Genomic DNA, 26,168 nt, shown 5'->3' with positions numbered 1-26,168 from the left:
AAACACCCAAACACACATATACAAGAACACTTTCCATCAATTACTTTCACAGAAAATCTTTGAGATGTTGGTTTTCTTGTTCTCCTTTGGAACTAGATCTGTAACAAACTCTGGAACAATCTATAATTAGCATGCCCAGATTTTTTTGAGTCTTTTTAGACAATATTTGGTCACCCACCCTTTTGATATGCATCAAAGATACTCAGACCCTTAAAAATACTTGCAAATATTAATACAAGCAAAACATTTGTTTTTTATTCTTTCCAAAATTTCCCCTTAGAAAATGTATATAATGAGTCACTGCCAGCTTGAAATTCGAGCATTTTTTTTTTTGGAGGGGAGTATTTTTCTGTCTTCTGTTTCTGCCTTTTTTATTAGAAAAGCACAGTCACAATCAGGACCACTTTGCACCCACTCAACTTTAAAATATTTGAGTCCCACAGGACTCTAAGATGTTTGGCAAAAATTCTTCTCTTGGGGTGATTCCTGTCAGAAGTCAGTTTTTTGAGCAAAGTACTGAGACACTGAGTAATTGAAGGGCTGTCCAGTTAAGAATCACTGGTTCCGTTTCTGGTTGAGGAAAACACACACACACACACACACACACACACACACACATGCACACAAAACACCAAATACCCCAAATCCCAAACTCACCAAGCAGACAAACAATTCTGGCAGACAGGGCCAGCTGGTTGCTCACCACCATAATGAGAATTCTTATCTACTCATTACAGATTCAACATTAAGTGACATTAAAATGCTTACCATATTCTAACTACACATGCACTGCTGAATATTGACCATGCCCCTATGTCCCGGCAGGCTTGACTACATGCTATGATCTGAGTAAGTCTGGTCCTTTGGGAGGCTTATTAGTAACGCTAGTTCCCCAGGAACATCCTCAGTCACAGCCTACCTCAGAGCCAGCCTTTCATGAATAAATATTACTTCCACAGAATAATTTTAGAGATGCTGCTCTGGAAACTTAGCCCTCTAAAATGCTCCCCCTCTTCCAGGTTCCTTTCTCTTGATGATGGAACATGAGATCTTTGAGGTCTTCTTCTTTAAGACCCCTAATGAAAGGCAAACAGTTCCAGGAAGGGCGGTTGCAGGCCCTGGGGTGGTCAGAATAAGGGGAATACATGTGACAGCTGGTTGAGAGCAAGGTCCTGCCGGAGAACAATCTGGGCGGCAGGGAGGGAAGCAGCAAGAATGGAAATGAAGAGGAAGGCGCACATATCAGAGGTAAGAAGATGCCAAAGGCTTAGTTTGTTGAGGAGCTGAAACCCTAGTTGGAGAGCATGAACTTTTTCTTTCTTACTGCACTGTTTCCTGAAATCCCACACCTCACCAAAGAGCAGGTGGATGTTTTACCTGAGAGTTTTTTGTACCCCCAAGAGAAGAAGAGAGCTTCTGTGGTAGGTGAGCTTACCCTTCCCTCTTCTATACCTGGACTAGTTTTAGTTATTGGGGTGTGTGTGTGTTTTAGTCACTACTTTAAACAGCCATATGGGCAAGGCACATAGGAAGCTGCCCAGCTGACTGCAGAGACCCTGTGAGGCTCCCTGGTATCTACCACCCTCAGTGGAAACTGACATTGTACTGTTAGAATTATAGGATTTTACAGTGGGACCAGATCACTAAGAGCATTTTAAATCAGACTCTAGCCAATTCAGGGGCACTTTCTTAAACCTCTTCAGCCAATAAGTAGTAGAGAGCAATTACTTTAGAAAAGTAAGGCTCCCTGTTAATAATACTACTACTTATTTTCAACTTCCAGTCACCACTTTACCCACCCCGACCGACCTTGTGTTATGGATGAGCCAGAGAGCAGAACGTGATACAAAAAGAACGAGGAGGAGGGTATGAAGTGACTGAGAAAGCAAGTGACATGGAAGCCACTTAGCCAGGAGGCAGAGGGCTTTGAAGAGTCCAAGAGGAAGCCTTGAAGATTAACAGCATGCAGCCAGATTTCAAGCTGAAATCCCACCCTGGCTTGACTTGAAACTCTTGGTCTTCAGAATGGCTCATTTATGAGCATTTGTTTGCCAAAAGGATCATAACTACATTTATTTAAAAGGCCCAATAAGATTATAAAGGCTCAGGAGAGGTTGTAGCTCAGTGATTGAACACCTTCTTCCCATATATGAGGTCCTGGGTTCAATGCCCAGTACATCCTAAATATATATATATATATATATATATATATATATAAAATATATATACATATATATATAAAACAAAGGTCCATATTTTTTTAAGCCATTCTCAGCAATTGTAAGTATGCTATTATTGCTAGACTTGAGGCAATCATTGTTTATCTTATCTTCTCTATTTCCTTAAACTATCAATTCTCATTGCGCCAAATTCCCTGTGACAGAAGTAGAGAAAGGAGAAGAGAAGGAATTGATTGCTGGGGGCAAAGCCACATGGAAGTATGAGAGGTGAAGACACTGCATTGGACAGAGGAAGTCACCTGTGAATGTGAAAGGAGGTGGAAGCAGAAAGGAGCCCATTTGCTACCTAGACAGCCCATCTTTAGGAAGGAAGCAGCCCACAGACATTGAGGTCACCATGGCTGTTACTCAGTTTGGTCCATTAGCATCTCCATGAACAAATACTTTGTCATCTCATTAATAAGTTCCTGCCTTACCTGGCTTACTGGGTAGCAGGACATAAATACCTTCTGTGACAACAGGTCTCAGGAAAAGTCCTAACATTTACTGTCTTGACCTAGTCCAATAAAGCAATTATTAAGCAGTATATTTCAGTAGCCTAAGCCCAATTCATTTACTCGAAAAGATAAATTTCCTTATTTGCCACCAGGATAATGCTAAATATGAGTGGAGGAGAAGAGACTTCCTTGCATTAATGAAAATCTTGATACTGTAGCACTGTCTCCTCTAACTAATTAGGTTTCAGAATGATCACACCCCTGAATCTTTTGGGTCTGACTTGGTATTAAGTCATTTATAATTAGTCATAAACTACAGCAAGCTTTCTATTTGTCTATGATTTATCCATGGTATCAGGCATCTTTAGGAAAGTAAGCCCTTTATATTTCCTTTATTGGCAGAAACCTCATTAATTTGGTGTGTTTTTTTCCCTGATAAGGCTCAAATTATTACCAAGGTAATCTTAGAGTGAGTTTCAATCAGCAGGCTCACAAGGGGGAATGGCATGCAGGCAAGCTGAAACATGGGCCCCAGCCACCTGCACAAAAGCCTTCTGCTCATCCTCCACACAATTCGCCGTCTCCCAGGGAGATGAGGATTAGGCTGAGCATGTTAATTCAGGATGGAATAAAATGGCTTAAATCTTTAGGCAGCTCCAGTCATACCTAGGTATGACAACATTCACCATGCTGCAGTCTTGTCAAGGAGGAGACATAATGTACAAAACTGCCACTAAATTATACAGTGAAGCCAGTTTATATCAGTGGCAGCAGATTTTATGATAGATCCTACACCGAAGCAGGGCATGTAATTTATATCTATCCCACGTCCCTCACCTCCCCTTGATAAAAGTCATGAGGAAGGCATATTTGTATTCAGCTGTCTTCTGCCTAGGGTGTTTTACATGCTTATAGGCCAAATGAAGCCGCTTTGTTTGTTATCTCCTGGCTTCCAGAAATAGTCGACTCTGATAATGTGCCACTGGAGTTCTGAGTTACCACATAATGATGCAATGGCTCGGGGAGTACAGTGAAACCACAAATGTCCAGATGAATTGACACAATTTCCTACAGAGGAAGCAATCCGAAAATAATAGGCAGAAATGCGGGCTCCTTTTACACCTAAAGGAGATGACAGTCATCACTGAAGGGGTGTCTGCTCAGAGTTCTGCAGGATCTGCAGAAGAGAGTGTTCACAAAAATCAAACTTTTCTAAATGGATCAGCTCTTTGAATGGCTCACCCATCAAGTATTCTTTGCCTGCCTTCTAAGAGCAAACTGGGAGTGGGAGCATGCTTTGGGGAATAAATAACCAACACTGAGAATTACCAAGCCATCGTGTGTAAGTCTGGGCATCACTTCAAGAGTACCACAGAAGGATCGTGCTCTCTTTTTCTTCTTGCCTTTGCACATGACCTTCCCTTTGCTTGGGACACTTGGGTTCCTTCCCATTCACACTTCCTTCCTCTCCCTGTCTCACCCTGCCTCCTTTGCAACCTTCCAGTCACAGATGACTCTGGGCCTCTGTTGGGAAGCCCTCCCTGATGAAGCCCAGAACTCAGGGAAATCTTCCCTATGTGTTTTCTCAGTAACCTCATCACATCTTTCCTCTGAAAGTACAGTTCTCCTGCTCCCTGGGAGCTCTCCAAAGGCAGGCAGTATGCTTTATTCACTCTCTCCTCTATCTCCAGCAGCCTTCACCAACCTGGTACAGAGTTGATGCTCAATGGTGTTTACTGAATGAATAGTAAAAGAAGGAATCCTAAGTGTGGGATTTCACTTTGCTGTTGAAATCTGTCTCTTTGGGTTTTCCTCTTTGAAGTCCTGCAAGATCCTTGCTAGGGTGCTTGGCATGGGCCCCTGCCTGAATATTCCATCTGCCTCCCTCAGATTAATGTTTGACTCTTCTTCACTATGTTCTGTGCCCTAGGAGGCTGACCTCCCAGCTTATCAGGTGCCTGTGTTTTCTGGCATTTGGTTGGACTCAGTCAGAGAGAGGTACCATTAGGAACCCAATGATGAGAGGATATTTATCCCCACCTCCTCTGCCTCCTTGGTAGGTTGGCTCTGTCCTTCTGTCAGAAGGTTATGTCCCTTTTCACAGCCTTCTCCTATAGGTCTCTGTCTCCATGAAACTCCACCTTCCCTTGTCTATAGAGGCCTAAGTGGTAACAATTCCCCTTCACTGCCAAGCACAGGCTGCTGCACCAACTCTTGTATGTTTCTCTTAACCTGCACCTCAGCATGGTAAATAGTTCATTCATTAAATTCTCCCTCATTACCTTGTTTGGGCATGTCATATGTTTTCTGTCAGGATCCCCAACTAATATATTTTCCTTCCCTAATTCTGCCCAACCACAATTAAGAGGAAGGGGCCCTCGTGAGCAAATGACACAACACAAACATATTGTCACTACCGTCATGCCCCTCCCCATGGTGAGCGGTCTCCATCCCTGCTTGCCAGAGCCACCATTCACCCCTTCTAAAGATCCCTTTTGCTTCCTTCCCTAGAAGAAATAATGCTAAGCATTTTGAAATGGTGCTGAACCACTTAATTTTTTCATTTATTCGTCACTGAATAAATGAGTTTTGAGGCTCAGTGCTTGGGCCTGGAGACAGAGTGTGAACAAGACAGGAAAGGTCCTGGGCCACATAGTGTTTGATAGGGGAAATCAGCTGATAACAAGATGTATAAATTAGGGGTGTGGAAAATGGTACAAGAAGAAATGCGTGGTGCTAGATTTCTGAAGATTTGCTGTAGATCATATGTGGCATTGCCTCCTAGATTTTCTGTATGGGTTTCTGTATTTTAAAAATTTAATCCATCTGATTTTGAGATATAATCACAATTATTTTGCACTGTTCTTGAAAAGCAAAAGGCATTCTGAGACTCTCTCTGAACTCTGAATACATGGCTTCCCTTGTTTCCTGTCAGTTCCTCAGGACATGCCAGGCTTCCTGGTGCTCTCAGAGCAGTGTGATCCGCCTGTGGTAGGTCTACTTGGTAGACAAGTATAATCAAGGCTCTGGTAGGAAAAGAGAGATAGTCCCCCCACAAGGAGATCCTGCTAAAGATTTGTGCTATATTTGTTCCCTAGCTCAATGAGAAGATGTTTAAAAAGTCAAAACAATATATTATTTTCCACTGTTCCATGGAGATTGTAATCTGGAGTGAAGATATATTCAGAGAGAACTGGCACGCAGTGATCGTAGTAGGAGTCATCCATTTCTTCAACCAGCATTTCTGAAAGCTTTCTACGTGCCATCTCTGACTTAGGCACCGGGGAACAAAGGAAGAACCAAGGAGTGCAGGTCCTCAAGGAGATACATTCTGGTTGGGGAGACTTCCCAGAACTCCTGGGAGAAGAACAACCCTCGGAATGGCAGTTGGACTGGGCTTAGAGGAATATCTGAAGGGGGAGAAGGGAGTGTCTTCTAAAAGCTTTAGGCTTTCATAGAACCCAGGGTTCTCCTTCCACAACTGACCCTCCAAGAACTCACTTAGGATGTGTATTCCCCTCCCAGGTGCCCTCAAAGAGCACTGCAACCTGTAATCAGTCAGGTTATGTATGTCAGTGTATAACGAAATGAGCCCGTACTGACTCTATGTTTCCCAATTACAAAACTGTTCTTGTGATGGGCCTTCTAAACCAAAACTCACCAAAGGAGGCAGTTCTACTCTTGTTATGACAGAAAAGACAAGTTTCTCAGGATCCCAACCTTTCTAAACTCTTTTGCCTTGTCTGAAGATATTATTAGATTGGTAATTAAAGCCGAAGAAACCCAAGAGCTAAGCTTTACCATCAGTCCTCAGAGACTCTCTTCTGCCTCATAAACGTGGCCAGTTGGACCCTGGCTTACTTGTGACACTCTCCACTGCCCTTTCCTTGGCTGCCCAACAAAGGTACCTGTTACCTTCATTTAGAGTCTCCACTGTATTCTCCCATAATTTGACCTTTGTACATTTCAACTTCAATCTCTGTCTCAAAACATTCTCTCAAGGCTTGGCCATCTGTGATTGAGAACAGGTAGTAATGGGATAACTCTTAGAGGTAACCTGATTCCGGAATCTTCTCATACCACGTTTAGTACTAGACGTAGGCAGTATTTAATTCTGTACTGTATTCTGACAAGCGGAGCTGGAGGTAAAATTTTTAGAGCGAGTCTGGCAGCTCAATTTGCACTATGTAGGTTTTGCCCATGATGTGAGTAAAAAGGTGTAAAAGCATCATATGCCCATATAATGTCCTCTCATGTTGAGAAAGTGTGATATGGTGTGTGGGGGGAAGATGAGCACTAGTGTGTGTCCTAGGAGACCTGGTGCCCCCTCCTGACTCTGCCACTGGGTGAGAACCTAGCAACACAGCTTCTTTGGGTCTCAATTTCCTCCTCATACTCTTACTATTATGATTTGTTATGCTTGAAGTAAATTCCCAGGAGAGCGCTCTCAAAAGTAAGTTTCAAACTGCATTTCAAAAGCAAAGGAAAATTGATTTTGTATCATCCACCACTTTCCACATTATTCTGCTTGATGAGAATTGCCAAGGCATCATGGAGACATACAATTACAGACAGACAAAGAGACACAAGAAGATGTGGGATTTCTGTCATCATATGGCATTTGGAAAGTCATGAAGATTTTCCTAAAATTCTTGCTTAATGAGGAAAACTGATCTCCCTCTTGCACTAAAATCCTTATAGAAGAACTCGGAATGTCAGCAGCAGGCGGAAAGATTAGCATGGGATGAGAATTCGGGGCTGAAAATAGGATCTGTCCTAGCATGGAGCACAGCATGAAAATATTTTCAAGCATTTTGTGATAATATTAGCGACAACATCATGTATTTCTCCCAAGGAGCTCCAAGAATTTCAAAAGCCTCACATCAATCTTCCTTGCCATTTTCTCATGAGGAAGGTAGAGGGCAGGCACTAATAGGATATAAATGGCAGCGGCAGAGCGAACCCTCATATTGAACTCAAGCCTTATAAATTGTTCGCTGCCCCTTGTAACCAAACAGCAGCTACAGTGAAAGTCAGGGAGGGGATGTGGCCCAGTCTCAGGCCAGAAGATACATGCCCTTGGAGACCTCCGGGCAAGTTGGGGCATTCGATCTTTATAAATGGCACTTTGGACAACCATTTATCACGGGTTGAGGATTGTCTGGTCTCCTATTTTCAAAGTCATTTTTACCATCCTGCTGCGCTTTACTGAGTGAAACCTGGTTTCCACCAGTGAGTGATCAGTGGATTTCCCCTTAACTCTGATTGTCATCTGTATAAACAATTACTTATCACTCCCTGATTATCACCTTAGTGCTTGTTAGTTCTTTTTGCATAAAAATAGTGAATCAAAGAGCATCTCATCCTTAGTCATTAAACTTTAAAAATTAAATTAAAAAAAAGTTTTTTCCTGCCTATCACCACTTAGGTATCTCCCAGGGTTTTGCTCTCTCACCCCCTTCTGTCCCTCAAAGTCTTCCTTGTTCTCCTTATTATTAAAAATTAAAGTCCTATTCTTTGCTCTAAATCATCACAAACACATGTAATCCCAGTTCAAAAATCAAATAAACAGCCATATCCCTGGCAGATGAAATTGCCCTCATCTCACCACCATTGTCAACATTTGATGGGTTCCTATGAAGTTCAGGACAGGATATCGCCCAAAGAGAGCTGAAACAAGCCATAGCCCTTGCCCTCCAAGCCATCTGCTTCTTGACCTTAGTTGGTGTGGCCCAGCTTGGGATAAAAGCAGTTGGTCAGTGTGGGCTAAGTAACTAAGAGGAGAAAAGCAGGAAGGCACCTGAGGAGACAGCATCAAACTTTACAAGAAGACTGAGAAAAGACAGGTGCCCTGGCTTGATGCTTCTGGGAAAGGCAGTTTTATTAGGTGTAAAGGGCAGAAGTCAATCTATAGAAGGTTAAGGAAGGTGTAAGGTGAGGAACCAGAGGCACTGGTTGTAGGTTAGTCTTCTTTAAAAAATAACAACAAAAAAGGGATATAAAGGAAATACAACTAGCTAAGGGTCATTCTGAGGTCAGAAGGAAAGCTCCCTCCCAGAAAAAAATTTCCCCAAGGGAAAAAACACAAACAAGAAAGAACAAATAAGCAACAATAAGAGAAACAAACACAAAAAAACCTCCCCACAGTTTTTTTTCAGGCTATATTTTGCTACCAGTCTCAGTTTCTGGAGGCACATCTAAAAAGGAAAAAGAAAGACTCAAAATAGAATTCATTGCACTCCCTGAACCACAATATAGGTGTGTAATGAATGCATGGAAGGGAGCAAATAGGTTTTTCCTATAAAAACCAAACTTAGCTGTCATGCAAGAGTCCTTCAAGTAGGCGGATTTCAGCGTGGGATTGTCTGACCTCGAAGACATCTGCCTTCCAATCTGCGAGTCTATGATCTAAATTCCAACACACCCACTTTGAAAACTCCTGGTAAGCAATAACTGACAATGCGATCACAATGGAAAAATCAGGCAGCTTGGGAATCCATGGCAGCCATACAATTGCCTCTAAGGGCAATCCTTTCCTGATTATTTAAGGATAGTAGATGATGACTTATTCCTTATTCATTATGATGCTAAAGGCCTGAAAACTCTATTGTCCAAGGTATTATTTTTCCTAGAAGTGGAGCTAGAAGCTACAAAATTAGAGCTCAGCACTAGTTTTTAAAAAGGCGTTTTTCTAGAAAGCATTGTTCTGTACCCAAGGAAATTCTTCAGTCCAACATATACCTAAACAAGCCTTAATTTTTTTGTTTTTCTCAATTTTCTTGTTTTCTTAACAACAAAAAAAAAATAAACAAAAAGCCTTATTCAAAACAGCTACTTCTGAGTATGGATTCCTTGCCACACTGGAGACAGCAGGTGTTGGATTGCTGCTAGGAGAATATTTTGGAGTTTGGTAATTATTTTGCATGAATCAATCTTATGGCACATCAACACATCACTTTACTGATGCCCTTTTCTAACTAATTTCTTTAAAGAAGTGAGGCACCTCATTCCTTAGTGTGGTAGAGTTGTGGCTGAGGCACATGTCTATCACAAATACTAATTTACAGTGTCTTCTTCAGGGAGACAGTACTTTGCAATCCCTTAGCTGTCTATATACATAGGACAACAATAGGAAGGAGCTCTAAACTTGATATTCTGAGCTTCGTCCTGTTCTCTGGGAAGGCACAACAAATTGATGAGATGGTAAACTAAATTTTTGTTTAATCAACATTGTTCGACAGTAATGATTAAATTCAAAACTAGATCATCAATTGCATCGAAACATAAGTTGACTCTGCCAGGTTGGGCCTGTGACTGAGAGCAGATAGATGATGATAAACAGCATTGCATTCCAAAAGATCCTTTTGTAATTGTATTTAAGTTATTTGAAAGGTCTGACCACCCATATTGAGCAAATGAACTATTATACTGGTTCAGCACGATAATGAGCTAGGTTTACAGCAATTTAAACTCGGTGTCAATGTAACTCGCCACTATTATGAAATGAATCTGGCATTACAGAAAATAAGGGCCTATAGAGTCACTGTAAACATCAATGGTGCTGCTCCCATAACACAAACCATCCATCCCATTCCACATGGTCAATGGGACAAGAGCTTACAAATCCAAGGCTCAGTTCTGGAGGCAACCTGTGGCTCACATTTTGAGATGTGGTTTTCTGGTTCCCAAAAGAAACTTTCTTTCTCTGTCTTCCTTTCCAGACTCACCCAAATTATAGCTTTGGCTGTGACGAAGGTTAGGAGAATAGCTGCATGATGAAAAAGGGCATTTTTGAAAGGTAATTGCACAGGTTGTTGGTTCTGCCCACAGGGTGAGATATGTAAAAATGACTAAAAGGAACCTCAGTAAAAAGCCCCATGCCTGACTCATGACTTTCACTCACTGGAGACATATGTTCCCAACAGCCTATCACAGATCATATTCTAGGGAAATGCTAACTCTCCAACTCCTCAGATTCTCCAAGGTGAAAGGAAATCTCTGTAAACTCTACCTCTGCTGGATCTGCCTACAGGAGGACATCACATCTACTTCTTCACATTCTCAGATCTTTGTACTCTCTCTGAGAGTAAGGAGTCTCTATCACTGTAGAATTGTTGTGAAGAAGTTTATATGCATCCCCAGATGGGCAGATGATCTCTACTACATTCTTTTATTTATTCAAAAATTATTTATTTAGAGCCTACTATGCATCAGGGAGGTTTAGGCACTTAGTATATACTGGTGAATGTTCTTGTGGAGTTTACTTTCATGGCTTTGGGTAATAGGAGGACAAGGTGATAAAAATATTCACAATAAGTAAATTATATAATATATTTATAGTATTTGATAAAGGCTAAGAAATATCGTATTTGATAAAGGCTAAGAAAAAACAGGTGGCAGCCAGATAATCTGAAAGTAGATTGAGAATGTGAGGGGAACGGCAGTTTACAATTAAAATAGGGTGGTCAGGGTAGACGTTTCTGAAAAGATGATGTTTGAGCAAAGACTTGAAGGAGGTAAGGGAGTTAGTTATATTAATATCTAAACAAAGATCACTTCAGATAGAGGGAACAACCAGTTCAAAGTTTGTAAGTCAAAAGTATGCTTTTATTATTTGAGAAAGTCTAAGTAAGGGTCCAGTGTGGACACTGCCAGTGTGACTACAGTGGGGTAAACTGGGAGGGGATAGGAGAGGAGGACAAAGAAACATAGGATGAAAGATCATATAGGGTCCTGTAGACCAGCCCTTCTTGAACTATCAAGTGCAGGCTAATTACTTCAGATCTTGTGAAATGAAGAGCCATATCCATTTGGTCAGGACAAGGCCCGAGTCTGCATTTCTAACAAGTTCCTGGGTGCTGCTAGGGCTGCTGGTCCATGGCCCATACTTTGAGTAGCAAGATTTTTCACCTCTGCAAAGGACTTTTACTATCAGTGAAGCGGGGACCCACTGGAAGATTTTTGAAAGTGTTGAGAATAGACAGTGGTGGGGGGTGGGGAGAGAAGTAGGACAGCTGGTTAGGAAACTGTTGCAGTAATACATGAAATTGATGATGATGACTTGGATCAAGAAGGTATCAATGGAAATGGTCAGATTCTGGATATATTTTGAAGATAGAGTGATCATAATTTCCTGATGGATTGGAAGTTGTATGTGAGCGATAGAGGAACTGAAGTTCATGTTGAAGTGTTTGTCCTAAGCAACTGGGAGGATGAAGTGGCCATTAATTGAAATGGGGGATGCTTCAAGTAGAACACGTTATGGGAGGTAGATTAGGAGTTTGGTTTGGACACAACAAATTTGATATTAAAGTGGTGAGGCTGAGAAGGCAGAGTCTGGACTTTGGGAGAGAGTGGTCTGGACTCAAGATATGAATGTGGGAATGGTTGACATAAAGATATTTAAAGCCAAGAAACTGGATGAGATCACCCAGAGAGTGAGTGTAGGCAGAGAAGAAAGGTCCAGTAACTGAAGCCTGTGACACTCCAGCTTGCTTTTCTCCTGGAGTTACCGGGAGGCATCTCCTGGCCCCAGGAGACAACACTGAGGAAGCCCCGAACCAGAATTCAGTCTCAGGTTCCACTAAAAGCAGCACTTACAGACTGAGTATTTGGAGTCTCCTCCAAGTCCCACACAACACATCTCAGCCATGCATGTAACAAGACTACTGTGCCAAAATGACAAACGCAGAGTGGGGCAAAGTTGTACTTCTGCACCCCCTAGAATCTCTGTTTATATGGTGGAGCTCCATCTATCAGCATGAATTATCATTGAAGGTTCATCAAATTGGACTTTCCATGCAGCTCAATGAAACAGGTGCAGAACACCCATGTGAGACAGCAGCACAAATATTTATTAATTTATTTGACAATAAATAGTGAGCATTACAGTGCATAAGTACTGGCCTAACAATTTGATGTTTAGGAGAAGAATCACCTATGATTTTCCCTATCTGATTGCCTTGGTACAGATAACAGCTAGCTTACTCTGGCTTGACATGCTTCAAAAAAACAATTAAAAAACCACATAGGACTGTACAACACAAACAGGGAACTGTAATGTAAACCTAAACCGTGGACTATGGTTACTAGTACAATTAAAATAATATCAATTGTAACAAATGTACTACACTAATGTAAGGCATTAATAATAGGGCAGGTATGTGGGAGTGCTACATTTTCTACATGATTTATCTGTAATCTACAATTTCTCTAACTAAAAAATTAACAATCAAACTACACACACATACATACATACACACACACACCTTCTATTGCCCCTGGGAATCTTTCTTGGATCCACCTCCCAAACCTGTTCACTCCATCTGGCCAAGATTATGTTACAGATTTATCCTTTTGCTATCGTTTTCCTCTAAATGCCACTTGGTTTTTGTGACTTTAGGCTGGTCGTTCTTCCTGGAATATACACTTGGCTCAGTTCTACACATACCTCAGATGCAGTTCCCAAGACTCAGGAAGGACCAAACCCTAGGTCACCTGCTTATTCAGGACTGTAATTAGGCATCTTCAAGAAAATCATGGTGTAATAGGGATTAGTATTAAAAACACTGCAGGCAAAATGTGCCAGGATATATATGTGTGAATATATATTTTAACATATACATAGAAATGAACTGTAAATAGCATAGAAACTGCCATGCAAGTTGAAGACAAATCATCCATTCTACCTTGTGTTCCATCTCAGACAATGGTGCCATTTTTGGGTGGAAACAACTGTCATTCCCTGATATTCACCCAAAGGTTAAGCATGCATATCAAAACTTTCTGATCTTTATTAATACTCCTCTCTTGGTCTGTCATCAATGAATTTAGCCATAGTTTTTCTGAAGCTATTGATGTTTTAGAATATACTACCTCCTAGGAATTATGATACAGCATTTTATGCATCACTGGAAAGTGACAATGCGGAAGACATCTGTCAAGGCCTGCCTAGTTTTCTGCTCCCTCAATCTGCCTTTCCCACTGTGGGGGACACATTTATTCCACCTACAGACTAAGCTCTGCTGCAGGCTCTAAGACCAATCCTATCTCTAACCACAAGAGCTTTAAAGAGCTCTTCAACATTTAGGCTACTCAGAATCAAATCACTGCCAGTACTCCTGTAGCTGCCAGTTCTGCTGGACTGCATGACCCAGTTCTACAAAGGAGTTTCTGTCTTGTTCCTGAGATCAACTTCCTATTTTGTACCATAGCTCTGGCAGCATAATCTTTGCCCAGCTCCTTTGTCTGTGGGTCTCCGTCTTGGTAAATTGCCCACTACTCCAGGCCTTCTAGGAATATTCCCTACATTTTTTTTTTCAATGGCCTCTGCCTGAGTGATGAGACTCCCTCTCCCCTAAACCTTGGGATTGTCAGTGATTTCAGATGATGCCTGTCTGCAGGTGTGCCTGCTTCCTGACTCCACATTACTGTAATCTGCACCCCTGCCCTGTCAGGACGGCACAGATGTTTGGCACCTGACCTTCCACACTCATTGTCTGCTGGGTGCAGCTGTCCCTGATAGTGTAACTGTGTGGATATTGTGAGTGATGCGTAGATAATATTTGCTCTACTATGTGCATACACGCAAGAGAAATACAGAATATCAATCAAAGCCACTGCTTGGTGCTGCGCTGATTATATACTGCTCAGTTGCAGAAGGTGCCACATGCAGAATCTAAAAGGTACCTCATATCACAATGTAAATGGTACCTCCTGGAGTTGTGCTGTGCAATAACCCTGATGTTAACCACTGCCTGGTACCTGATTATATAACTAAGGGGCTGTGCTTATGGCAAGTTAAGTGGTTATCAGCATGCATATGTCAGTATTTAACATAACAGCACTATTTCAGTTTGGGCATGTTGACTCAAAGCCAGATAAACTTTAATTATAGCTTAATAGCATGGCCATATTCAAAAGAAAAGAGGGAGGCTGTATGCCTAACCTCAAAAGATTGTTAAAGTTAAACAATTTAGCAGACACTAAGAATGAAACTTTTGCCGATTCAGACATGAGGTCAGGCAGGCTGCTTGCCGAGGATAGGAGGAATAAACCTAAATGATATAGTCCATATTTCATACTACAATGGCCCTAATAAGCATATATGTAGCCTTCGTTGTGCCAAAAGGCATTATTGTTTTCAATCATCTCTTCCTCCCACCTTCTAGGTCTCACCATTAAAGGCAGGTTTCAGGATTAGTTGAATGTGCCTTACCCAACTCCCTTGTTTTCTCCTTTACTCAAGAAAAAAAGGGAAAGACAGAAAGAATGAGAAAGAGGGATGAAGGGATGGAGGAATGGAGAGAAAAGAGACAAGAAAGAAAGAGAAAAAGAAAGAGAAAGAAAGAAAGAGAGAGTGGGAGGGAGGGAGAGGGGGATAGAAGGAAGGAAGGAGGAAAGAAAGAGATAAAGAAAGGAAGAAAGAAAGAGAGAAAGAAAGGGAGAGGAAAAGAAAAAAGTTCTCTGGGAAATTTATAACCTATTAGGTATTCATCTTAGCACAAATCAGCATTATTGACTTAATGTCCCATAAGTTTGGGAAAGAAGAGGGAAATAATACCAAGATATAGAGTCAACCAAATATATTTAGGGGGATGAAAACTACTCTGAGAAGCAGATGATGTGGGATCTAATAGATGTTAGAGTACCAAATGTGTAACCTTGCTCAAGTCACGCTACGTCTCTGGGTATCTGCCCTTTCAACTATCAAGATGAGGGTTTTAAGTTTGAATATTTCTAAAGTCCTTTCTAGAACTAAAATTGCAGAGTATAAATGTGGAATTTGAGGCTTTTCTGCATGGAGTGCCACAACGATGATCTTTGGACATCATAAGTACACAGATTTAACTGGTGGTAAAGGAATCCCCAACAAAGGTGGAGGAATGCTCAAGTCAACTCTACCTCTTCCACAATTAGTCCCAAGGCAGATATGAAGGAAGATGGGCTTTTAATTGCAAAGCAGGTGCTCCATCAAACAACAGCATATGTAATTGAAAAGGTGGCTTCATGGGTACCATTTAAAACTTAAGGAAATTAGAAGCATTGCACATTGGCACCCATTCAGAAGGTGGCACTTGTGATTATCTTACTATACATTCAAATTTCCCATCATAAATTAGAATATAATGTACCTGGTTAATTCAGGGATTGTATTGATACCACTTTAAGTCATAAAAATAAAGTATTTATGAATCTTATTCAACCTTCTATGAACTAAGTGCCATATGAAAATGGTGTCAGAGGAGGTTTGAGGTGTGTAGACAAGTCTCCCTGTTCCCATTCTAGGGAAGACTCCCTCAGTCTTGTAGATCCCCGAAATCCTCTGCCCTTCAGGTTGATCTCAAGTTCCATTTCTCTATAAGCAATCCCTATAAAGCCCCTCAAAGTCTTAATGATTTCCCACAGCATTTACTGCCTGCACTTCTTGATGTACCTCTGTACCTTAACCATTTTATGTTTCTTTCTAATCATTTTATACATGCAAGTCTTGGTATTCCAACTAGATTGTAAACTACAGGTCATGATCCCATGATGCATTTCTCTTTCATCTCTTCAAGGGCCTGGCACTGGAGAGTGACACATATTTAGTGCTCAACAAACATTTATTTATTTATTTATTTATTTATTTATTTTTTTATTTTTTATTGATTTTGTAAAAATATTACATTAAAAAAAATATGAGGTCCCATTCGACCCCACCACCCCCACCACACCCCTCCCCCCCCCCAGCAACACTCACTCCCATCATCATGACACATCCATTGCATTTGGTAAGTACATCTCTGGGTATCTCTGCACCTCATGGTCATTGGTCCACATCATGGCCCACACTCTCCCCCATTCCATCCAGTGAGCCCTGGGAGGATTTACAATGTCCGGTGATTGCCCCTGAAGCACCATCCAGGGCAACTCCAAGTCCCAAAGGCGCCTCCACATCTCATCTCTTCCTGCCATTCCCCATACCCATCAGCCCCCATGTCCACTTTTCCCACTCCAATGCCACCTTTTCTCTGTGGTCCTTGGATTGGTTGTGTCCGTTGCACCTCTATATCAAGAGGAGGCTCAGATTCAACATGGTTACTGGATGCAATCCTCCTGCTTTCAGTTGTAGGCACTCTAGGCTTCATGGTGTGGTGGTTGTCCTTCTTCAACTCCATCTTAGCTGAGTGAGGTGAGTCCAATAAATCAGATTGTAGGAGCAGGAGTCTGTTGAGGCTCAGGGTCTGGTTATCATATTGTCAGTAAAAAGATTCAATCCTCTAAATATATCTGAAACCCCAATACCAACTACAATTCCAGTAAAGTAGCATGATAGTCTTATGAAAAGAGATCCCCTCTGGGTCCAGTTTCATCACGCAGAAACACCAGCAAAAATATGGAACGCTTCACGAATTTGCGTGTCATCCTTGCGCAGGGGCCATGCTAATCTTTTCTGTATTGTTCCAATTTTAGTATATGTGCTGCCGAAGTGAGCACCAACAAACATTTATTGAACAGAATGAATTTCACAGACTTTTGAGAATCTACTATGGCCAAGTTGGGAGATAAAAAAATGGATGAGAGAATCTCTTAAAAGTATTTGCCAAAGGAAGGAGAAGAGAGGGATGTTTTCAATAATCACTAAGGCACAGGTGTCACAAAAAAGAAAGGAAAAAATGCTTTGTAATCAAAGAGAAAAATAATTTATTTCAAATGATGAGCCAAGGCCTTGGTTCTCAAACTTTAGTGTACATAGTAATCACATGGGGAGCTTTTTAAAATACAGATTGCTGAGCCCCATCTCTAGACTTTCTTGTGCATTTAGGGTATAGCCTGAAAACTGCATTTCTCACTAGTCTCTAGATGCTGCTGCTGATTCAAAAACAATACTTTGACAACCACAGGGCTAAGGGACAAAAAGATCTGAAATAATGAATAGCACCTCACTAGCTATTTTTACCTTTTATTAACAGGTAGAGGATACTGCCAAGGAAACGATATGGGTAAAAGGGAGGAGATATGGAAGCACATGCAATATTTAGGGATGGCAAGTTACTGTATGGGGAGGTGAGGCTATCAGAATTTAGAAGCAGTATTTTGGAGGCTTTCAAAGTCATGCTAAGGAACCTGGTCTACTTACTAGGCATAAGGAGAGTGTTACACACAGATTCCAAAATGAGGTTGACAACAGGAGGCAAATGTAGAATGGACTAGGAGAGTTTATAGGCAGAGGAGTGGAGGATTGATGATTAAGCCACTAGACCATGCCTTTACTAAGGGGAAACCAAAATAGAACTGAGGCACGTGTTCTTCCCAAAGCCACTCCATATATTACTGGAATTCATTGAGTAAGTAGATGGCAGGCCTCAATCAGCCACTGCCCAGGGTTTAGAGATTCTACTTTTGCTACCATTCACACAAACACACAGGTACACCAGCTTTTAGAACACATTTCCTTACACATACACATAAAGCTGAATTTAAAATTTCACACCAATGTTAAATGCATTTCCAACTGCAGAGAACTAGTTAATGCTCTCAGCTTAAGCGACAAGTTGTCCAGAATGAACACTTGATTTTCCAAGCATAGCTGCTTACACAATAAGAAGAGGAGGGATATGGAATTAGGCTCTGTTTGAAATTAAATGATGGGTTTTATCTCCATATCTAAAAATAGAATTAATAGCAGACATATAGTGCCATGCACTTTCTAAGCACATTAGATATGTTATCTCTTCCTCAGCAAAGCAAAGATTATTGTCCCCAGTTTACAGATGAGAAAACTGAGATTCAGAGAAGTCAAGAAATGTGATTATGTCACACATCTTGTAAGAGTGGAGCCAGTATTTGTATTCAGAAAGCCAAGAATCAGCATTTGTGTGGTCAGTCATTATACTAGGTCTGCACACTTGGTTGGGTAAGGAACCTAAGCTTACATGTGCATTTGAAAGTAGAATCTTGATTTGTCTCTCACTCCTTCCTTGCCTTCCACCTTCCATCCCTTTCTTTTTTTTTTTTTTTTTTTTTTTAATTTTTTTATTTTTTATTGACTTTGTAATAATATTACATTAAAAATATATATGTGAGGTCCCATTCAACCCCACCCCCCCACCCCCCCTCTCCCCCCCCCAACAACACTCGTTCCCATCATCATGACACATCCATTGGATTTGGTAAGTACATCTTTGGGCACCTCTGCACCTCATATACATTGGTTCACATCATGGCCCATACTCTCCTCTATTCCATCATGTAGGCCCTGTGAGGATTTACAATGTCCGGTGATTACCTCTGAAGCACCATCCAGGGCAGCTCCATGTCCCGAAGACGCCTCCATCTCTCATCTCTTCCTGCCTTTCCCCATACCCTTTGTCCATTATGTCCACTTTTCCCAATCCAATGCCACCTCTTCTATGTGGACACTGGATTGGTTGTGTCCATTGCACCTTTATGTCAAGACACCTTCCATCCCTTTCGTCCTTTCTTCTTACCTTCCAAATTACTGAGCATCTATGATACATCCAGCACTTTGCACATAGACTAAAGCCACTTTTAAAGAGTTGAGTGAGAAAAAGCTCCACAAAACAGTTAAAGGACTACAGTAACAGGAAAAGTAATGAACCAAGAAAAAGGCTACTTAACAGGGGTAAGATTTCAGCTCCATGGCTGCTCCCTCACCCCTCTCATTAGCTATGTGTGGGGCTCACCCATGCTTTCAGTATGTGGATCCCTGGTCCCAGTTCTGAAGGGAGCACACTAACACTCATGCACTTACTGGGAGCATGTATGTCTAGCCCTATCTGGCTGGTGGTGGACTGAGAGACTCTCTGTCCCAGAACATGCCTTGCATAAAAGGCAGATCACTGAGCTCTCTTCCAGACCACTGTGGGAGAGCAGTTAAGTCATGTTGTTTGGGGCAAGGAATCGCTGGCTGTAGGATATTTAGCACAGTGGCCAGGATTTGAAGAGGGGACATTCAGGGGAATGTAAATATGGGGATTCCTAGGGCCACACTCACATGCCAAAGACAAGATGCATGTGCAGAAGGGATCAGGGAGGCACCCTCACTTTGGCCTGGAACTATCCCCTCAACTCATTCTATGCGTAAACCCTGAAGGAGAGCACTCTCCCACAGGTCTATCTGCAAAGACTGGAAAAAGAGTTTTCTTCTTTCTCCTCCTCTTCTTCCTTCCCCTATTCTTCTTTCTCCTTGCCTTCCTCTTCCTCCTCGTCCTCCTTTTGCTAACTTATTGTATTCAAGTAAAGACCTACCATAACACTAACTGGATAAAACTTAAGGAACAGATGCCTCAGAGACTAAATTCTATCCACAAGCCTCTCCTGTTACTTTTATCGGAACTGTAGTTGGTGCTGGGGTTTAATGTATATCCAGGGAACCTGAATCTCTGGACTGACCATGTGATAGCCAGGCCCTGAGCCTCAACAGACTTGCAACTCCTACACTCTGGTTTATTGGACTTACCCCACTCAGCTAACATGGAGGTGAAGAAGGTCAACCACCACACCAGGGATCCAAGAGTGCCTACAACTGAAAGCAGGAGAATTGCATCCAGCATCCATGTAGAATCTAAGCTGCCTCTTGATATAGATGTGGAGTGGACACAACCATTCTAAGGTCCACAGGATGGAGGAATAGAGTATGGATTAGAGTGGACTTACTGATATTCTATTCATGAACTATTGTGATTAGTAATCGAAGAAAATGTGGCATTGGTGTGGAGAAAGTGGCCATGGTGGCTGCTGGGGGGTAGGGAGTGGAAGGAAGAGATGTGATGTGGGTGGTGCTGCGGCGACAGTTACCGGACATTGTATGTCATCCCATGGCCCACTGGGTGGACTGTGGGAGAGTGTGGGCTATGGTGTGGACCACTGACCATGAAGTGCAGCGGTGCTCAGAGATGTATTAACCAAATGCAATGAATGTCTCATGGTGATTGAGGAGATTGTTGTTATGGGGGGAGGAGTGGGGGGAGGGGTGGGGGAAATATGGGGACTTCATATTTTTTGAATGTTACATTAAAAAATAAAGACAAAAAAATAAAAAAATAAAAAATAAAATAAAATAAAATATCACAATGCCTAGGTTCCCACAAAAGATTTAAAAACATACAAAGAAACAGGAAGTGATGGCTCAAGCAAAGGAGAAGATTAAAGCACTAGAAACTATCAATGGGGGGGACCAGATCTGGGACATACAAGACAAAGACTTTTTAAAAAAATGTTCCTAAATATGCTAAAAACTTAAAGGAAAACATTGACAAAGAACTAAATGAAATCAGGGAAACAAGAGATACATAAAGAGAGTATCAATAGAGAGAAATCATGTAAAGGAACCAGACAGAGCTGAAGACCACAGTAACAAAAACGTTAAATTCCCAAGAGAGTTTCAACAGCAGATTGGGACTGTTAGACAAGAGAACTTGAAGATAAGGCAACTGAAATCATCCAGTCAGAGAGAAGAAAGAATAAAGAATGACGGAAAATGAACAGAGCCTGAGGAACCTACAGCACACTGTCAAACATGCCAATATATTCATTGTGGAAGTCCCAGGAGAAAAAAAGAGAAAAGGGAGCAGAGAGAACATTCAAAGAAATAATGGCTGGAAACTTCTCATTTTTAACAAAAGACTTGAATATACATATCCAAGATGTTTAATGAACTCCAAAAAGGATAAACCCAAATAGAACCATGCTAAGGCATATCTTAGTCAAACTGTCAATTCCTTAAGATACCGAGAGAAATCCGAAAGCTGCAAGAGAGAACATGTCATGTACAAGGGATACTCAATAAGACTGTGTTGATTTCTCACCAGAAACCATGGAACAAGAAGGCAGGAGGATGACATATTTAATGTGCTTAAAGCAAGAAACTGCCAACTAAGAATTCTATACCTGGCAAAACTGCCATTCAAAAATGAGGGAGAGATTTAGACATTCCCAGATAAAAGCTGAGGGAGTTTGTTAAACTAGATTAGCCCTAAAAGAGATGCTGAAGAGAGTTCTGCAGGTTGAAAGGAAAGGTCAATAGAAAATAGATCAAAGCCACATAAATAAATAAAATTTCAGGTGAGGGTAATAACATGAGTAAACATAAACGCCAGTACTATTGTATTTTTGGTTTGTATCTCCACTTTTATCTTCCTAGAGGGTCTAAAGGGCAAATGCTTAAAACATAATGAGACTGAAAATGGGAGGATGGCAGCCAGCATCCATGTGGAATCTGAGCCTCCTCTTGACATAGAGGTGCAATGGACACAACCAATCCAATGTCCACATAGAAGAGGTGGCATTGGATTGGGAAAAGTGGACATGGTGGACGATGGGTATGGGGAAGGGCAGGAAGAGATGAGAGGTGGGGGCATATTTGGGACATGGAGCTGCCCTGGATGGCGCCTCGGGGGTGATCACCGGACATTGTGGATCCTCACAGGGCCCACTGGATGGAATGGAGGAGAGTATGGGCCATGATGTGGACCATTGTCTATGAGGTGCAGAGGTGCCCAAAGATGTACTTACCAAATCCAATGGATGTGTCATGATGATGGGAACGAGTGTTGTTGGGGGGGGAGAGGGGGGGTGGGGGGGTGGGGTTGAATGGGACCTCACATATATATTTTTAATGTAATATTATTACAAAGTCAATTAAAAAAAAAAATTGGAAAAAAAAAACATAATGAGAAATCAGTGGTTTTGGACTCATAATGTATAAACATGTAATTCGTAACAAGAACTACAAAAAGGTGCAGGGGAGATGGAGGTATATAGGAACTTATGTATATGTATGGCTTATGTATATTATTGAAGTTAAATAGGGATCAAAGCAAACGAGACTGTTATAGATTAGGATGTTAAATTAAAACCCCATGGTGACTACACAAAAAATATTGAAGAACATGCAAGCACATAGAGACAAAAATTAGAATACACGTTGCCAGAGGTGGGTCAGGGGGAATGTGAGTTAATGCATAAGGGCAAAGGGTTTCTGTTTGAGGAGACAGGAAAGTTCTAGTAATGGAAGGTGGTGAGGGTACTGCAATATTGTGAATAGGATTAATCCCACTGAATGGTATGCTTAGGGCTGGTTATGATGGGAAATTTTATGTTGCATATATGTTCCAACATTTTAAAAAATATGAAAAAGAAAGAGGGAAACTAAAGAGACAATAGCAATAAAATGGAATACATGATCCTGGATTAGTTCTAGTAAGGGAGGAGGAAAATTCAAAGGGATATTATTATAGCATATCAAAATTTGGAATACAGATGATAAGCTTTGCATTAATGTTAAATTTGTTAAACTTTATACTTATACTTAAGGTGATTACATAAGTTAAGGTCCTTATTCTAAGGAAATGTGTGTGACAGTATTAAGTGTTCAAAGAGCATGATTTATACAACTTCATTCAAGTGTTCAGAAAGGAAAGATGGATAGAAAGACAGATGGTTAGATGGGTGGATCGATGGACAGACGGATGGGTAGAATGGCAATGTGAATGTTAGAAGGCATTGGAATTGGTGGACCTTGGTGTCTGGGGGTGGGTAGGGGTGTGTTGGAGTTCTCTGCATAGGGTTTGTGTTATTGTTTTAACTTTGTGTAGCTTTGGAAGAATTTCGAAATAAAAGTAAAGAAGAAAGTTGAGTGAAGAAATTCTCTAAGCTGAGAAATATTTTTAATAGTGAATTATACACGTGGACAGTACATAGGGTCTTCAAAGGATCAAACAGTTTCATGGGGACACCCTTTTGGAGTGTAGCTTTGGCTACCCTTGCAACTTAAAATTTCAGGGCCTCATCCCAGGCTCATTTATTTTCCTATCACAAACCATACCGAACATTTTTGCAATGTCAAATAGGATTCAAAACCCTAGGAAGGGGAAAGTGTAAAGAGGGCTTTTATATAGTTGGGGGAGAAAATCTTAAAACACATTCATCTGAAGCATTCTTTCAATTCTCCTAAGGAATGCTAACCTTTATTTGCAGTTTGTGGGATTTATGTCAAAAGCTTGCTGTAGCCTGAGGTTTAAACCAGAGAGACTCTGACTTGGTCCTGAGGCGGGTACCTCTGTAGCTTTCTAATCTCTCTCTCTGAAGTTAGGGGGCTTTTAAGGGAGGTTGTCGATGTCCCCTGCAGACAGTTTTCTGCCATTTCATGGGCAGGAGTACATGGTTGTGATATTAACAACTGAAGTTTAAATCTCTTCACATTCTGCTTAATTGTCGTTATTGGCTTAATTGCAGGTACAGGGCTCAAAGAGAACGCATGTCACTTGCCATCTGTAGCTGGGAGGTGCTTGAATCAAACTGAATCTGTTCAGGATGCAAGACACTTTAGCATATGCAGATGCCCGAAATGGCTTTACAGACCCAAATCCTTTTAATAAGCTTTAGACAGGCCCAAATTTATTTAAATGTTTAATTCTCAATGTACGTATGCCTGGTAGTACTGTTTACCATCTGTCTGACACTGCCTGTTGAGGTAATTGTCAAGCTACAGTATGACATATGGTGCACATATTTGGACCTTAAACATAACAGCCTTGGCATGAAACAATTGGAAACCAAGATTTAATCTTTGGTATCATTCAACTTAGAGTTGAACAAACAAGACAGTTCTGGGCTATTACTGTTTTCTTCCTTTATGATAAATACTCCTCCGTAGGCATGCCTGAGAACAACACAGGAGTTCTGGCCCGGTTTCAATGCACTGCCTTTTCCTTGCTCTGGCTCGGGCACTTAGAAACCCACTTGGATGGGCGATTCAGCAGCGGGGCCAGGAGCCAGTGTCCAGCCCAGGCAGCATCTGCTCCCAGCTAAGGAATGGAAGGAGGATCCCACTTGAGAAGCACAGAAGAGCTAGTTGCCTGGAATAAGAGGCAGAAGAGAACACAAGGCAATGACAACAACTGCAACTCTTCTTACTGTTTATTCTTTATTTGACTTCCCTATTTTCATCTCCATTCTGCTTTACTGTGTTATTTAGTTTTTCCGTTGTCCTGTTAATTATGGTGGGGTCAGGGGGAGGGAGGAAATGAGGTTAAAGGCTTCCAGCTCCAAGAGTCCCACTAGTGCCCTGGGGAAATGCACATGGCTTCAAGAGATGAGAACAACACCCTTTTCAGGTTATTTTGGTTAAATGATAGAGGCTCTAGAGTGACAACTATCACAGGCACTGCTCCCTTTTTCTTTAAATACTAGCAGCACTGTAGCATTAGCTACAGCTGTGTAGATGCCTAAAGCCTGGTTTGAAAGACCTACTTCATGCTTGGATTAGAGGATGAGTGTAGCTATTGTCGTTGCAGTCGCTGTCTGGATCGAAGTGATGTAAATATGGCAACAGGAATAATGTAACTCTTGCAGAAATGTAACTAAGAATGTGGTAAATGCCTTTTCTCAACTGTTACGGCATGTCATTATACACAGCACTCCATACAATAATAGCTTCCAGTATAAAGTCAACATAGACACTCTTTCTCTAACCCTGCTTCTATTCCTAGGCTCTACTGCCTCTTCATTTACAAAAGGAGGCATTGGGGAATTCTGGAGGATGAGCAGGAGATTCAGTGGTATGTGCATGTGTGTGTGTGTGTGTGTGTGTGTGTGTGTGAACACCTACACAGTGTAGAGGGCCTGGAAGTCTAAAATGACAATACACTAGGTTAGCAACCAAGGTAATTCAAGACCTGGATTTTCCTCCATTCCCAAATAATGACTCGATTCCATATTTTGGTATCCTGCCAACTAAGCCTGAAGCTTAGCGTGTCCTCTGTTTCTAATTAGCAACAAGGATAAATTTAGCAAAGGCTTCTTTGGTGCCACCGCAGTAACAAAAGGAGTCTAAAATCTAACATGAAAGCATCTTACTTGACGGATTTAGGAAAAACAAAACAAACCTGATGGTGTCTCTTTGGGATTTGATGACCCAGGCTACTAAGGATTTTTCAGGCAAAGGGAAACAATTGGCCATAGCGTAAATATTTAAATTTTGATACAGAAAAGCTCTTCCCTGGAGGCCCAGAGTACACAGAGAGGCAGCCCAGGGCTAAACTCTCTTCCACTACCTGCATCCCAGTGAGGACCAGCCCAGGAGAAACAATTAGAAATGAACCAGATTTGCTTCTTGTCTTCCAGTTCCCATTTAGAATCCCACTGGCTCTCTCCAGACTTTTCTCTGACCCTGGTACAGCTCCTAACAGGTCAAGGTCATCCAGGACATTCCACTTCCCACCCCATCACTTCTGCACACTTTTATATTTCACTTGTCTTGCAAAAATATCCCAAATGTCAGGCCTTTCTCCAGGTCAGGCCCTCCAACTCATTAGTGCTTCATTCCCTGCTCCAACATTTTATCAAAAAGTGTGAATCAACAGGAGAGTTACAAGAATAAAATGATGGCATGTGGATGTGGCTCAGGTGACTGGGCTCCTACCTACCACTTGGGAGGTTACTGTTTTGGATCCTGGTGCCTCCTAAAGAAGACAGAGTACTGGCA

At 41.5% G+C, this 26,168-nt stretch overlaps 1 protein-coding gene and 1 non-coding gene across 14 annotated transcripts in view; both read right to left on the bottom strand.

Moving 5' to 3' along the window:
* Window positions 1-26,168, bottom strand: part of SEMA6D (semaphorin 6D) — a 653,158-nt gene that overhangs the window by 243,320 nt on the left and 383,670 nt on the right. The gene's annotated exons all lie outside the window — the stretch shown is intronic.
* LOC111765793 (U6 spliceosomal RNA) lies at window positions 17,049-17,155 on the bottom strand. Its single transcript, XR_002798022.1, has one exon. It is a non-coding gene; the product is annotated as a U6 spliceosomal RNA (small nuclear RNA).

Source organism: Dasypus novemcinctus, chromosome 3 (assembly GCF_030445035.2).
Source record: "Dasypus novemcinctus isolate mDasNov1 chromosome 3, mDasNov1.1.hap2, whole genome shotgun sequence".
Taxonomy (NCBI): domain Eukaryota; kingdom Metazoa; phylum Chordata; class Mammalia; order Cingulata; family Dasypodidae; genus Dasypus; species Dasypus novemcinctus.
The sequence above is the reverse complement of the archived record's forward strand: the minus strand, read 5'-3'. Positions and strand labels throughout refer to the sequence as shown.